Source organism: Wyeomyia smithii, chromosome 1, assembly GCF_029784165.1.
Source record: "Wyeomyia smithii strain HCP4-BCI-WySm-NY-G18 chromosome 1, ASM2978416v1, whole genome shotgun sequence".
Classification (NCBI taxonomy): domain Eukaryota; kingdom Metazoa; phylum Arthropoda; class Insecta; order Diptera; family Culicidae; genus Wyeomyia; species Wyeomyia smithii.
The window spans coordinates 82,897,071-82,912,875 of record NC_073694.1 but is presented as its reverse complement, the minus strand read 5'-3'; the positions used below and the strand labels follow the sequence as shown (position 1 = coordinate 82,912,875).

At 39.3% G+C, this 15,805-nt stretch overlaps 1 pseudogene; it reads left to right on the top strand.

Moving 5' to 3' along the window:
- The window catches only part of LOC129716885 (uncharacterized), a 32,342-nt pseudogene that overhangs the window by 4,184 nt on the left and 12,353 nt on the right, over positions 1 to 15,805 (top strand).

Sequence of the window (15,805 nt, the reverse complement as noted above, 5' to 3'; positions counted from 1 at the left end):
TGATTGGACACACATACTCATTATTTACTAATATTTATCATAAATACTTAAGCTACTAACAAATCCCCCCTTAAAAAAAAAAAAAAAAAAAAAAAAAACTGTCTTCGTAATATAGCGAATGTAATTGTAGGCAAATGAAAAAAATTGTCAAGCAAAAAACAAAACCGGAATTGTTGATTGCTACGATTCTATGCTGAAACTTGTTGATAATTTTGTTTAACATATCTTCTTATGTTTGCCAATTAATGAAATTTTGTGAAGGCTCCCACATTATTTTGAAAGTAAGATCCATTTTATAAATTTGATTTAATCAGAGTTAAATAAGACAAAACCATTCATTATGATAGCGAAAAATAATGATAAAGTAAGCATTATTGAATTTGGTTTTTGAGGATATAGAGTTAATTCTGACTTTGACGCAGTACGAGAAATTCTTGGTTCAACAAGAACGATAAGCTTATGCTTTGTCAAATACATGTAGTTTGCATAAAAAATTGTACAGGCATAATATCGCCAAATATAAACGATATTTTTTCGAGTGTTGTTGAATATATTTCTAAAAATAAATATCCAGGGAAGGCTGAAAATAAAAGTACGTAAGTCACCGAGCAAACAAATTGATTCTGTCTGCGGACTCAGTATATTTTGGAACAAAAAATCCCCTAATTACAGTGTTTAGTCCCACGTCAACATTTCATACAACCCTAGGGATGTATACCTTGTAGTATTTTAACTAGGGATACCATCTGGTCGAAGTTAGAAATCAGGACACCTGTTTTCGGTACAAATTTGAGCTAAGCTGTTTTTCGAAGTTTGAATTAATTTACCACGTTAAATGTGATTTGGACCTCAAAAACACCAAAATACTTCTTTACTTGTTCAACATACGTCTCAAACGACCCAATTTTATTACGCAGCTTTGAATTTATAGGCAGATGTTCAGCACATGTAAACTGTTTCGAATTAAACTAACCGTTTAGAGGGGACTAACTGGAAAGTCTAAAAAAAATTATTTTTTCTGGATGTTTAGGGTAAAGTGAAGTGTTCGGGTATTTTGGCTATTGACTAAAAAATGTTTTAAGATGTATTTTGTGTATCATGGGTGCAAATATAGTGAGTATTACGCTATTGGCAGCGTTTTTCGCGAAACCATGGTTTTTTAACTTGTGGTAAGTTTTTCTTAGCATCTACTGAGCCGATCAGGCTGAATTTTTTTCCAGCATGTAAAAATGGATTATCTGACTTGCCACATAGCCGTTTTTCAATATCTAATTTTTTCAATGATTTATGATTTTTCAAAGTAATTTTTTATGAAAAAACTAATTGTTTACTAAAATGGCCGCCATTTTGTCAATTTTTTGAAATTTCAAAACGGCTATGTAACAAGTTTGATAATCCATTCTTACATGCTAAAAAAAAAAACAGCCAAATCGGTTCAGTATGTGACGTCACACCCGCGCAGAAAATACCTTATGTTCCGTCACGCAGAATTTTGTCACACGGTACATTCTAGCTTAGTCCGAACGACAGTAAGCCTTCCGTTGAAAGAAATGAAAAACAGGTAGAGTATAGAATCGGGACACGGCCGTCCGCCGTTGTCCCCCAAAAACAAGACCATTTGTAAAGAAGCAGGAAAGATCTTGAAGAAAGACCGCGAACGGTTCTGCTATGCAAGCGTTGGCGATAGCACTTTGTCTTCCGCGATGAATAGTCACTAAAGCCACCGAGGCATTGAATAAACAAAAAAGAACTCGACAAACGGTAGCGTCGCTCAGCGTCGCCCATGCGCACGCGCGGGTTCTTGGCGCTCACGCTAGCGCACGTGTTTTGGAGCACATGTTATACCGCTCTCAAGTAGTTAATTGTATGTACTAAAAGTTAAGCACGAGAAAGAGACAGGCCAAGACATGCCATAGGCCAGTATAGAACAGCTAGGTATGTGGTGACCGGATCGAAGGGGAGAAGCCTTTCGCTCTGAGTTACCTGTAGGGTACTATTTAAGCTTTTGTGTAAATAAAGTAAGTTTAATCTACCGCTCATGTCTCGAGTTGTAATTCCGTGCCGACGGCACGTACAGGGTTTTCTGGAGAAAGTCCTGGTAGGTTATACCCAGGATATAGGTATACCTACACATGTGGTGACAGCTAAAGAAAAACAAACGCCAGTTCTGACTGAGTGGATATAAAGACCGAGTGGACTTAAAATTCAATTAAAAAATCGTGAGGGTAGCAGTAAACTAAGTGAAAGCGCAAATATTTTGTCGCTGAAGTGCTCTGCCGCTGTCCGCATATGAGTCCCATGTCGATTTTTGGCGTTTTCGTGATAAATATACGAATGGTCCTCATTTATAACGTACTTCGTAAAACTACATTAAAAATACTGGGTTTGTTTCTATAAAGTACAAAAAAAATACCAAGTCATGTTGGTCCCATATCGCATATACTCGCATAACAGTCCCATTTCTCGTACTTAAACAAATTAAGGCCAAAGCCCGTTTTCTATAATTTATTATGTATGACACTTTTAATTTAGATTGTTTACATTCGGTTTATTATCAAATAGAGCCAACAGGGAGTACATATCAAATATTACTTATAATAAAAGCCTAAGTCAACGAGTTCAACCAAAACAGTTTCTGCTTTTCATCAATGAGTGGCAAAATTATACCTAATATGGTCTCCTTCCGGCTAACATCGATACCAGTTGGGTGCTGTTGGTTCTTTAATGAGCTTACTAGATCGAATTCATCAGTAGTAACTAGTTTTAGCTGTTTTTTTTTTGAGAACAAAGAAAAGCTTTGAACTCCTACTCCATTAGCGACAGAATCGCTAAATAGTAAGTCCAGACAACCTTTACGCACAATGATCCGTCTAATATTTTCAATGTAGGGCCGATTCTTACACTTGTTTAAAGTATATTGGCTTACGCTGAAACCAGGTTGTACGAAACTAGTTGCATCCATTTCCAGCACGTTAACCCTTTTCTTTGCTTTAGTAACAACTTCCACAAACTCAGGGAATGTTACCGGTGGGTTTTTGCGCATGGATTTTTCCACCGCAGCATGGAAAGAATCTGCCGCCATAAAAGTGTGGCCAGACTCGAAGAACTTGAGAACGATTTCTTCAATCTGGTTTGCTGAAGAATTTACAAGCAAACCAAATGAAGAAAAAGTCCCCAGTTTTTGTTCTGCGCCGCGCAGTTGTCGAGCCAGAAAGTGATCCTACGAAAGTTTTTAAGATGCTGAATGACTTGGTGAAAGCAACTAATTATGTCATTCGCGGATCTACCAGCAACCGCTTCGTGCCACAAACAAGCTATCACTGAATGGGATTTCGCGTAGTTTCTGACTGGTGCGAAAGTTTCATTAAACGCCAAGAGACGCTGCGAAAAAACAATCGTTTTGAAACCGTCGAGGCGGGGCAGCTGGATGACCTATTGAAAAAATATATGGACAATTGTTTGTGAATGTATAGTGCCGTGTCAAATAAGTTAATTGGAAAAAAAATTGAAAATTTCTAATTTAAAAATACCTTCTGCAGATCCACAGCTAATACAATTTCATTCGATTTAACTTCATCGCCATCTGCGCGGTAGGCCTCACGTGATTGCTTCGCAAAATTCAAGTGATTTTCAGCTTTTTCACAATTGGGGCAATTATGCATTACGTTGTTATTCATGTGACCAAGCAAATTTCTATGCTTAGTAGCTGCAACGCAAGTTTCACATTCTTCATGACCGAGCTTTACCAGAGAAATGTTAAGCTCCCTTATCATTCTACAATAGAACGTATAGCTAACTTTCAGTTCCGGATGCATTTCTTGATACTGCTCGTGCATTCGCTTCTCGGTAAGATCCGACGGTAGATACAATCGATTCGGAGCGTGTTCACGACGGTAGTGTGAAATGGTTGGATTATAAAGGGCGATGTGAGCTTTTACGGCATTTCTTTGGTCAGAGCTTCGATCATATTTTCCGCGTTTTTTTAGTTTCTCGTTGTTATTAAGTCATCTATATATGATATTGCTGTGAACAAATGATATTATAATCATGTATCAACATATATTATCAGGAGCTAGTATTTCTTACCCACAGTGCTCCCCGTAGCCTATGGTGTTAAGGAAAAACTTCCGGCAAACCCGCACAACTCGTTTGTCGGTCATTTCAAATGAAAAATGGTATGAGTGAAGTTTACTTGGGTCTTTGAGTTCATGTCGATGGGTTTTTCTGAATTTAATTGGCACCCGGCTAACTCTTTCACGGTAAAAAGCAGACTGGCCACTGACATCAAGCTTCCAAAATGACCGATGTATCAGTATACGGTCGTTTTTTGCGACTTTTTTGGAGCAATTTCTGCGACAGCAACAAAACTCGTCCGGTGGATGAGAGATAAGACGATTTATGGCCACAACACCTCTGCGCTGTTCCTTTTTTGTCTTCGTTTTACGTTTTGCTCGGTGCTCCATTTCGAAGTAGCTTCCTTCTGAATCAATAACCTGGTCTACACTACTGAACTCATCAGCGGAATTTTTACCATCAACGAAATACGGTTGCATTGCGCTGTCATCGGATTGTCCAAAAGTTTCTTTTCTTTCGAAATTCACGGGGCTAGATTCCGTACGGAATCTTTCCCAAGTATCACCACCAAAACCGTAAAACTCGTCATCCGAACTTTCATCACTTCCGTAAACCTTAATTGCATCTAATGCTGACATATTTGCCTAAAAACCTTACAACTTTTCAACAAAACGACTTTACAACGCTCCGATTTACTTTAGATGACGATTAAACAAAAGTATACGTCAACAAACGAAAACAACAACGCGTGCGATGCTAATAAATGGGACTGGCAAGCGGGTATATGTGTGATTTTTCAGAATGTGTTCGCAAATGAGTCCCATTTTCTTCTGTCGTAATTTTCTTTGCCAAAACATAAAAATATGATCAAAAAATTTTCACAACAGTATAATTATACTGCAATGAGTATATTTCGCCGAACTACGTGAGATATAATAGTGGTAAACGTGAGAAATCATAAAATAATGTTAGAAACTTCAATCGTCTTTTTCTCAACATGTCAGTTTTCGTTATGGGACTGATATGCGGGCAGCGGCAGTGCTGCGCATTGCGCGTTTTGTATTTTCATCACCAGAACTGAACTAGAAAATCGTGAGGATAGGAGTACACACATTCGGTGACAGGCGGTTCAGGAAAAGAACCCTGCAAGGACATTCGTGGTTAACGCATTTGGTGACAAGCGGTCGTCCCACGCCGGGAACTGATTTTAATAAGTATCAAGTGAGCATTTTCTTTGTTTTGAACAGTTTGTTGAATGCGCATACGTTTTTCGGTTCTGTCGGTTTGATTAAACGGTGAACAATTACAGTGTTTTTGCAAGTAATTAATTCTAACTCCATCTTTCAATAAGTGTTAAAAGAACGGAAAAGACTAAAAGTGCCCTATTGTGTTTTTTATGTCTTAAGTGAAGAAGACCAAAGAAAAAAAAAAACGGAACCAAATCTCGCAATTAGCCAGTTAATGATAACGGCCGGGAAAAAAAAAGAAACACATGCAGTAAGTGACTTATTAACACCTCTACGGCCTCTACATATTGGATCAGCCAGACATATTGGAATAGCCAGACAACTGTGAATTATCGTATTAAGAAGGTGCTGAAGCTACGTAGTGGAAATCGAAGTAGAGATGTCCACGACAATGGCCGGCCCTATACCAAGGATATTCGGATGAGAAGCACATAGTAAGACAAATTTATGTTTAAATATTGCAGCTGATATTTTAACGGAAGAGTATTTTTTTTTGTATCGTTCGACGCAGTAAAATTTGTGAATTAACATCTATTGAATTTTGTTTTTAAACTGATAGAACAAAAAAATACCAAATATAAAGCCATTTAGGAGCTATTGACGATAGAAGAGAACGACGGAGAGATACACATTAGGAGACATAATTGACCTTGGAGACTACATTAGGCGAACTACAATCGTAACAATTCTTCAGTGGTTCGTAATTATAACGATTTACAGGTTATCACATCTACTTGGGTCGAGAGGCCAATTTGTATAAACAATCAATTCGCGCCGCTGCTGCGCGGGTGATTTTATTTCTCAAACGGCTAGCAATAAAACTCTCGGCACGACAAGTGCACGCAAGCGATTTTCGTTCATTTGCCCAACGAAATAATTAAAGTGGCAGAGCGGGAAGCAAACGGGTGGCAACACCGCTAGCAAATCGAATTTAAGAACGCAAACAGATACTCGCAGAGTTGCGCACATGGAACAAACCTTAATTATTCTAAGAGAGAGTTTTAGCACTCGGGTGGCTACGTTATCGTTAGCAGAAATTAAGGGGTAAAGTCGCATTTCATTAATGTCCAATAATGAGCGTGAGAGCGGTAACTACGAGTTGCGCGCTCACACGTTGCATACAAAAGTTAGTCAGTTGTACTAATTGTCGGGTACGCTGTCTCTGTTTATGAATTTTGCAGTGTTATTACGATCAGCTGTGCCAGCCACGGCCAAGGTCGTATTTTGTAAGCATCAATTTTAATGGCCAATGGTAAGAACGTTTTGCTACCATAAGCAAAGCGAACCCGGTGGCTTACCAGTAGCGGTGAATTGCTAAGAGGGTAAAAAAATGGATACATCTATAAGCGCAACGCGCGCAGCGATGGTGACATATCCACCGGTAGAGTAAATAGTAACCGACGGCAGAGATATATAATGTTGGAAGTTTACGTTAAAATATTATTTCATGAATAAGGAATGGCACCTTACGCCATCTAATGATGTAAACATTTACAATCGTTGATTAATTTAATTACACTAAATAGAAATGATTTATTTTAAATTAATCATTATTATTATGAAAACCTAAAATTATTTATTTAATTAATAAAGATAAACGTTGAACCGTTGACACTAAATGGTTCGAAACTTGGTGTTCAGACTTTTTGATGGCGCGACGAAGAAATTAGAGTCGGTCACGCTACGTTATCACATCTGGTCAACAGAATCGTTAGTGATACCTAGGAAAAAGAGGAAGAAGGCTACATAAGCCTTTTATTATAGTAGTATTTATCCCGCCCTTATAGTATTTATTCCGCAGTACCTTTTATTTTTTTTTTCTTCAAGAAATATATATAAAATTTTATATTCATAATGGAGTACACGTTTCCAAAAGCAGATGCCATGCAGTGCATCCCAGAATTTGATGGATCGCTAGACGAACTAGAAGCGTTCGTTTATCATATCGAGCATTTTGCTCGGGAGATACCAGAAGGAGTATCACACGCTCCACTGGTTTATATTGTTCTATTAAAACTAAAAGGCAGAGCTGCTGCCGCAATACATAGAATTAACGCAAACGCTTGGCCACAGGTTAAGCAGAATTTATTAAAGGAATTTGGAGATAATATACGCATCGAGGCAGTTATAAGTCAAGTAGAAACATTGAAACAGGAGGCGAATGAGACCTTTCCTGATTATAAAAAGAGTATATTGAAAATTAAGGAGCAAATCGACTCCTACGAAATTAACTGTACGAAGTCATGCATGACAGTTAGTCTTCGATTACATTTTATGGCGGGTTTGTGTGACACCGCATTGAAAGAAGCTGCTCAAGGTAAACGTACATTGAAGTTAGAAGAGCTGCTGGATGACTTAGAGGATTACTACCATGAGCGTAATCACATCTTTGAAATAGAACATAGAATACAGGGCCTAGAATTGGTCGAAAGACAGCGCGATGCGCTTAGACAATTTAATAGTAGCAGAAATATTTTTACAATTAATCACAAAGACGCTGATTATAGCAACAGCCGTCTTGGAAGAAATGAATATTATAATTACAAAAATAGAGATAGAATAATTTACAGACAAAACAATTATAACAATATATGTGGATCTAGCGACGGTAATCGATCCAAATACATTTATCGCACAGCGCGTTCCTACCGGCGAAGCCAAGGGGCTACGCCCATGGTTGGAAATATAATTATTATGGTCAAAATCGACCAACTGATAGGAGGTACAGGAATTCGTATACCCGGATGCCTAAGAAAATGCTTATGGTAGCCAACATTAATGAAAGAAGTAGTAATTTTCAAAAAGAAGGTATTTTGGATCCTGTTGCACAGGAGTATTTTAACGAGGATTTAGCAGAAATTTGCGAAGATGTTGACTGGCGGAGATGTACCGATGAGCCCAGCAACATAGAAATAGCCGATTGGAGGACCGCATGCAATCACATAAGAGACAACAGTGCTTGTGTGGCTAAGCGAGTATATTACGATGTCAGAGGGTACTTAATGTTAACCCTACTGGCTAGGCAGAATGTCAAATTTACGTTGAACCTGATCTTGGATACAATTGCATGTGCGAATATAATTAATGCACGCATTGTAAACCTTTTGAATGTATCGGTAAATACACAGGATGTAACCACTTTTGGAGGTATCGGCCGAGACATTGTGCGAACCTCAGGTACAATTACGTTGGATTTAATAGTCGGAGACTTTTTGATCCCGACGCGATTTCATATATTAGAAAATTTGCCAAGCAACGGATTAATCGGAGCAGAATTCTTTAAGAAGCATACGCTTCAAATAGGAAATAATTTTGATTACATAGTGTTCAAAAAACACGGAAACAGAAGTCCGGACGACTTGAGTCCGTGGAGTATGCCCAAAGAGGAAGTCCTTAGTCGACATGTTTATGTGGCAGCCAGAAATAGAGTTATGGTGCAGAACGAGTTGCGAGATACTAGCAACACAGCCCGCAATGAGGCTGACGTAGACAAAAACGAAATAAATAGAGAGCACCAAACATATCGGGATGGAGAGCTGAAGAACAATTTTCTTGACTCGAAGAATACTATAATGCCCGAGTTAGACTTAGACTCGAGACTTGACTACGACCTGTTGGAGCACAAGCTGACACCAGAGTCAAAAGGTATTGCAAGGATTGAAAAACTACGGCAAGTGCTGAATTTGGCGCACTTGCCTGATAGAGAATTCAGAACAGTGAAGAATATGGTTGAAAGCTATGCAGATATTTTTTTTTTTCGAAGGCGACAAGTTAACTACTACTGACGCCGCCGTACACACGATAGAAACTTCATCGGAGGTCAATAAGCGGCAATATAGATTTCCGGAGGCCACGAAACGACACATTAATAAAGAAATCGATGAAATGAGGGCGCAGGGAATTATTAGACCCAGCACTAGTCCCTGGAATGCACCGGTGTTATGTGTACCAAAGAAACCGGATGCTGACGGTAATAAAAGATACAGAATTGTGGTAGACTTTAGATCATTGAACGAAGTTACCAAGCCGTTTGTATACCCAATACCTCTTATAAATGAGATATTGGATAACGTTGGAGGAGCAAAATATTTCTCCTCAATTGATTCAAAATCGGGGTTCTATCAAGTCCCGATAGACCGCCGAGATGCGGCTAAAACGGCGTTTTCCACTCCCAAAGGCCACTTCAAATTTACACGAATGCCGATGGGGTTAAAGAACAGTCCCTCAACATTCCAAAAACTTATGAATACTGTTCTTTTTGAGATAGGGGTCGTGAAAGCATTTGTCTACCTCGATGATATTATAGTTTTCGGTGACACTATCACCGACCATAATGATAACTTGCGAAAAGTATTACAAGCTTTGCGTAAACATAACTTAAAAATAGAACCGTCTAAGTGTCAGTTTTTGAAAAAGGAACTGGAGTATTTGGGTCATGTCGTTAGTGAAGAAGGCATAAAACCCACCAATGCAAATATTAAGGCCATTCAGAGCCTTAAGCCACCCACAAACGTGAAAGGTTTAAGGTCATTTTTAAGAACAGTAAATTTTTACGGGAAGTTTATCCCCAACATCGCGGAGAAGCGCAAGCCGCTGAATGATTTGTTGAAGAAAGACGCTAAATTTGTGTGGAGTAAAGAATGTCAGGAAGCGTTCGAATTCCTTAGAAACGCGCTGATTACAGAGCCAGTTTTAGTCCGGCCAGATTATCAAGACATTTTTGTTATTACGACAGACGCTAGCAATTATGCTATTGGAGCCGTCCTGTCGAATGAAAAATCCATGCACCAGCCGATCGCGTTTTGCGAGTCGTGCACTTGTAGGTGCAGAGACCAGATATCATATCATAGAAAAGGAACTATTGGCGATTGTATGGGCCATAGAATATTTCAAACATTGCATTTTTGGTCAAAAGTTTATCGTTTACACGGACCACAGACCACTTATAGCGATTTGGAGGCTCAAAGAGACATCTCCAACGCTGACAACATTGAGACTAAAGTTGCAGGGTTTGGAATGCAGCATCAGGTATAAACAAGGTAGCGAAAATATAGTCGCCGATTTTTTGTCACGTTTGTCAGATGGGCGTGTCAGGGGCAAGAAAGTTCACCCCACAGGCAGATAGCCATGATTACGCGCCAGCAGAAACGCCTGCTAGAGCAGCAGAAGAACGCTTCGGATGATTTGAACGGCACAATACAAGATTTGAGTGCCATAGACATTGCGGACATCGCTGAGGACGAGGATGAGCAACAACTCGTCAACATTTCATATGATGACTTTTCACAGGCATTATCAAATGACCTGATACCAAGTGAGACGGTGGAAGTCTCGAAGAGAATATTGGACGAGAGGAATATCGAAGCTCGTCTTGTCATTTTGAACAGTCGGACGGCGTACAGAGAACTTCAGACACTGTATCAGCTGTCACAAGGACTTAAAGATTACGTCGAGGATGGTGTACTCAAATTTAAAGACAAGAAAGTAGGCGGTTTCATAGTAGACGGCAGCGAAAATTCGTTAATCGATTGCCGGAAATTTTTTTCACAATTTTTGGATAGCTTCAATAAGAGCCCCGCGACAGTAAAGGCAGCCGGGGTCATTCACCCAATATCCTTCAGAAAAATCAAGCAGCAGGAGGTTCTGCAAATGATTCAGTTCCTAGCGGGTAAGCTAGAAAAACAATTAATACTATATAATGCTAATAGCGAGCGTACAGTAATTGCGCCAGATCAAGTGGAAACAATTTTAAAGGAATTTCACGATGCACCCTTAGGAGGGCACGTAGGAGCGCGACGAATGCGCCAGAGAATTGGCACACTTTTTACGTGGGTTACGATGAAACGGGATATCGAGAACTACGTTCGGCAGTGTGATTCCTGCCAAAAGAACAAAATTGGAAGATCAAACAAGATACCGATGCAGATCACCACAACCGCATTGGAGCCATTCGAGAAATTATACATGGATATAGTAGTGTTACCCGAGTCCGATATGGGAAACCGTTATGGTCTAGTCATGCAAGATGACTTGACGAGATACCTAATTGTCGCTCCAATGGAGAATCAAGAAAGCCAGACGGTAGCCAAGACCTTCGTAGAAAATTATATTTGTAAATTCGGTGCCCCGTTGGAACTAGTCACAGACAATGGCGCAAATTTTGTGAGCTCACTGATGAAAGAGGTGTGCAAAATTATAAAGATCAAGAAAATTACTACTAGCCCGTATCATCCACAAGCTAACTTGGTAGAGAGATCAAACCGCGAGTTAAAAACATATTTGAGACAATTTATTGGCGGAAAGCCGCACACATGGGACGAGTTGTTACCGTTTTTCACGTTCGAATACAATACATTAGTAAACTCGTCCACAGGATATACGCCGTTCGAATTATTGTACGGACGGATAGCTCGAATCCCGACTTCAATCTATAAGCGGAACGGAGTGGAGAAGATGACATATGATGCATACACACATGAAATGAAGAAAATATTTTACGATTTACATGCAAACGCACAAGCCAACCTGAAAAGGAGTAAAGAGAACCGCAAACAAATTTACGACAGATCATCTTATGATTACAAACCCATGTGGGGTGAACAAGTATTAGTGAAGGCCGTAGCGACTGGTGCAGGCCAAAAGCTTCAGAACATATGGAGAGGACCATATGAAGTAGTGGACATTCCAAGCGAAATAACCACAGTAATTAGAAACGGCAATCGTTTAGAAAAAGTTCATAATAACCGGCTTAAGCGTTATTATGACTGAATATATGAACTTAAACTATGCTTTCAAGGTTAACGGACAGAATATATTTAATGAAATACGATATTGGATGGCATGAGTTATAATAGCAAGCACCTAAAACTGTATGAAAAAGTAAGGTGGAAGTAAAATATAGGCGTGAAGAAATACGAAAAGTCGCCGAAAAATATGAATGATTTTATTGACGGGAGTCCATAAACAGAACCAAACGGAAAAAAGTATACTGAAGTAAAGGCGTGAAGAAATACGAAAAGTCGCCGAAAAACTTGAATGATTTTATTGACGGGAATTAATAGGCAGAACCAAACGGAAGAAAGCATACTGAAGTAAAGGCGTGAAGAAATGGAATAAGTCGCCGAAAAAGATATACAGCCTTTGATGATATTAGTCAAATGGCATGACACAGTTGAAAAAATTCACATACGAATGAAGGCGTGAGGGAGGAGGAACCCCGCCGATAAAGGTTACATAAACAAAAAACTTGGGGAATTCAAATTACTAGAATGATCTGGATGGTTGTAATGGATAAAAAGAGTTGAAAGAATTTAGAACAGCATTTGTTTTCTTTTGTAAAATGCAAATGTTAACATGGGAAAGAAATTATAGTGAACAAAAGACCTCATGAAAACGAGGTTTGATAGCTATTGGCTTAAAAGGAAAACGAAGAAGAAAATCGATGGATGCTGTATAGGGAAATTTTTTTGCGATGGAGATGACTTAAATGACGGACAACAATAGAACTAGGAAAGACATTTGAAAAGAGGGCTGAACTTTCCAGACGAAAAGACTACTGACTTTAAGGGATTCCAACTATTCTTTCATTAGTTAAGGTTGTGTGAGTGTATACATCGGAAGTAATTAACCCGGAATGGTTGATGTGAATGCTGACTGAAAGAGTAAACAAGGGAGTAATTAACCCAGAATGAGTGAGTGTGCGAGATTTTTATTTTATTTCCTAACCTTCTTATCTTCCAGGAATCACTAGAGCGGGCGGTCGCACCTTCGGATGGAAGGGGGAGAGGAAATATGCAGACTACTGCATACCAGGAGAAGTGTAAGTAATGTGAGTATGACAGTAGCAAGAGGCGATTCGAAAATTAAATAATTACAGATTCAGAAAGAGGCTCAAAAGATTAAAGAATAAAGCAGAAGAGAAAGTTACGAGACTTTTTAGTGCAAATAGAAAATGATATGAGGTGTTAAGAAGACGCCAGGTATTAGACGAACATTGTATAAGAAGACAGAAGAAAACGATGGATATTTTATGAACGCGGTTTGTACAATAAAAAGAGATATTTATGAAACAGACAGAAAATACCTGACAAAGGGAAAAAAAAAGATTGAACTGATGCGGTTTGTTGAAGAAAACATGATGAAACAAAGATAAAGAGATGAAAGAATAATATATCATGTGGAAACAGATCTATTCTAATGGAAATGTTATTATGGAAAGGAAGAAAATATTTGAAGAGGAAGCAAGATGAAGAAAATATGTAACCAAAGCAAAGCTACTTAATAAAATTGATGAAAGTTATTTGAAGAACATTTGATGAACATAAGTTAATAATGGGCCACAAGACAAGTTAAACTGATATTTTAACGCGGAAAGAAAAGCCTGATACAGATAAATGGAATTGATACGTGACGCAATGATTTTTAATGTAAAACAAAAAAAAACATCGAATACCAAAGTTAGAGAATGTATGATGAAAAAAAAATTAGAAACAATGCACATTTGAAATGTTATGTTTGTAAAATTGAATACTAATAGAGATGTACAACTTAGTAGGGGAAAAGAAACCGAATTATGTTATCCGAACAGAAAAGAAATACGGGCCTAGATTGTAAGCAGAAGCGTAGGGTAGTTAATAGAATGTAAGACGCCCGTACGCGAGTGAACAGTAATTTTAAACAGCAAGTGAAAAAAAGTAACAAAACAAAAAAGAATTGATGAAATAATGGCAAAAAAATAATGCACCACTTGCTAAGTAGGGCAACTAGCATCTAAGAATTTGTGACGAGCACGGGCCCCGATCATCGAAGACGACCGAGGTGATTACAACGGATGCTGAGATGGGGCATACCAGGATGCCCAGTACGGCGCAAAAAGGAAAGCAGACGGTTGCGAGGGGAATTGAACGGCGGGTGTCTATGGTTAAGATGGAAGTTAAGCCAAACGATATTACCAAGAGGAGACGAGCAGCATCCAGTTTTCGACCCCTGAAGAGGCAAGATGAACAACAGAACTCAATCAATGCGGCTCATGGTCGAGCCAGAATCGAGACTTTAGCGCGAAGACGAATACATCAAACTACGCAGCGAAGGGCATAATTTGTTCCAAATATATATTACTCATTGAGAGTTATTGACTTCTACGAATAAGGATTCGAGGTCAAAGCCAAACAAGCAAAATGACGCTATAAAATTTTGCTCGTGTTTAATCAACTATGTTCTTCCCGCACTACGATTTGGAAGTGTGCGCACATATGTTAGCGGGTAATTGGACACCCCGCGCAGACAGTTAAAGATGATAAACCAAGTGACTGCATTATGCAACAGAGCCAATGGCAATCGCAAATCTTTTCGCCACACGACGCGTAACAATACTATAAGCCAAACAAAAATACAGCCGATCTATGTCAAAGGGACACGGCTAACCCAACATTGAAGTTCAACAACACACTCTGAACAATCGTTGAACAACCAGCTGAACTGCAGCCTTAATTAAAATGCAATGGTAACCATTGAACTATTGTAAATAACCCGATAAAGCCTTAGGAATGAGTTCGCGAGGATGACACCACAACCAAACGATGAGAACCTCTACTGCCAGACGCACCCTCCCGTTTCAAACCCCCTGTAACCCGTCGCTTGAATCCGACAGCCAAGCAGCGGATATCTACAAGGCGCAGCGCACCAGGCGAGCGAACATTTGTCAATTTGTTATGAAGAAAATCCATGTCTGAAAACGTTAATTTATGTAGAAATGATATGTAGCACCATTGTAATTAATTGAATTTTACGTGCCGAAGAAAGAAGGCATATTATTTAAGAACGAATATGTACATAGTTTCATAAAAACGAGAAAATAATTGTAATAAAAAAGCACACCTAGCGGCCGTCAGAACGGACCATGTGCCCATTATCTCTTCTAGATAATGGCCAACTAGTCGGGGTGGCAGATGTGACGTCACACCCGCGCAGAAAATACCTTATGTTCCGTCACGCAGAATTTTGTCATACGGTACATTCTAGCTTAGTCCGAAAGACAGTAAGCCTTCCGTTGAAAGAAATGAAAAACAGGTAGAGTATAGAATCGGGACACGGCCGTCCGCCGTTGTCCCCCAAAAACAAGACCATTTGTAAAGAAGCAGGAAAGATCTTGAAGAAAGACCGCGAACGGTTCTGCTATGCAAGCGTTGGCGATAGCACTTTGTCTTCCGCGATGAATAGTCACTAAAGCCACCGAGGCATTGAATAAACAAAAAAGAACTCGACAAACGGTAGCGTCGCTCAGCGTCGCCCATGCGCACGCGCGGGTTCTTAGCGCTCACGCTAGCGCACGTGTTTTGGAGCACATGTTATAGCGCTCTCAAGTAGTTAATTGTATGTACTAAAAGTTAAGCACGAGAAAGAGACAGGCCAAGACATGCCATAGGCCAGTATAGAACAGCTAGGTATGTGGTGACCGGATCGAAGGGGAGAAGCCTTTCGCTCTG